Source organism: Notamacropus eugenii, chromosome 5 (genome assembly GCF_028372415.1).
Source record: "Notamacropus eugenii isolate mMacEug1 chromosome 5, mMacEug1.pri_v2, whole genome shotgun sequence".
Lineage (NCBI taxonomy): Eukaryota > Metazoa > Chordata > Mammalia > Diprotodontia > Macropodidae > Notamacropus > Notamacropus eugenii.
In genome coordinates, this window is record NC_092876.1 from 144,693,556 (window position 1) to 144,694,940 (window position 1,385).

At 48.4% G+C, this 1,385-nt stretch overlaps 1 pseudogene; it reads right to left on the reverse strand.

The window, feature by feature from the left end:
• Window positions 1-249: 249 nt before the first annotated feature.
• LOC140507703 (ferritin light chain pseudogene) lies at window positions 250-843 on the reverse strand (annotated as a pseudogene).
• Between the last annotated feature and the right edge of the window lie 542 nt (window positions 844-1,385).

Here is a 1,385-nt window from a genome sequence, read left to right on the forward strand (position 1 = left end):
TAGCCTCAAAGAGGTTGAGTGACTTATTCAAGGCCACACAGTCAATAAGATCCTGAATTAGAACCAATGATGTAGTGGAGGTGGTTTGTACTGATTCTTTAGAACTGATTGTTAATGTCTTTTGGGGGAGTGAGCAGCTAGCTTTATTGTGGGTGCTCTTGGTTCTGTCTTGGGGCTGCCAGCTCAGCCTCCTGAACAGATACTCACCCAGCCTGGCCTGGGGGTCGGTCTGCATGTGGTGCAGGATGGTCAGGTGGTAGCCCAAGCTGCTTTAGCCTCCTCACCCAGGTAATGGCTCTTCAGGATATTGCAGAGGTATGAATCCCCTTGGCTCCAGCACAGCGATTGCAGCTTCAGGAGAGCCTTGTTCAGGCCCTTCTCCAGGTTCTGGGCAGCCTGCATGGCATCCAAGCTGCCAACCCCACTCATCTTGGGCAGGTTTCTGCACAGTCTGGAAGAGGCCATGGCCCAAAGTCGGTTCTGGAGCCTCATAAGGCACTGGACACCCTCGCATTTGTCCTTTGCCAGCTCACGGAAAAAACACGACCCACTAAGGAGGGCAACATCACCACTGTCAAAAAAGAAATCTAGGGACAGGGAGGAGGAGGAGGCCTGCAGGTACAGGTTAGCCAGGCAGTTGACAGCAACCTCGGCCTTGGAGAAGAAATTTTGGTAGATCTGTGAGCTACAGCTTATGGCACCAGCGGTGAAGGGAGGGGGCAGCTGGTCCCAGGGGCTGGCAGCCTGCAGAAAGGTAAGGTTCAAAAGAGAGGGGAACTCGGGGGGACCCTGGATATGCTCCACCCAAACATTGTTGAAGCAAGAAGCAGGGCAGGGTGACATGGTGTTCACTGTTAAATTTTTAATGTTAGTATTTGCACCTTGGAAATAAGCAAATACCACAGATATGGGCTTGCTTTATTGCTCTGTTGATCATCTAGAGCTAAGAAAATGTTCATAATGCAGATTAAACTTAAAAGCATGCTATGTATACATTTTGCAATCACCTACCTTTCCAAGTGCTGGTTGTTGTATTATCACTTCTGTTGCTGTTTGGTCATTTTTCAGTCATATCTTATTCTTCATGACCCCATTTGGGGTTTTCTTGGCAAAGACACTGGAGTGGTTTGCCATTTCCTTCTCCAGCTCATTTTACAGATGAGGAAACTGAGGCAAACAGGGTTAAGTGACTTAGCCAGGGTTACACAGCTAGTAAATGTCTGAGGCCAGATTTGAACTCAGGAAGATGAGCCTTCCTGACTCCAAACCTAGTACTGTATGAATTGCACCACCCAGCTACCCATTGTGCCACCCAGCTGACCTTTACTATCACACCACCCGACTAGAATCAAGATTTTTCTCCTCCTAGTCTAGAGTTCTTTCCA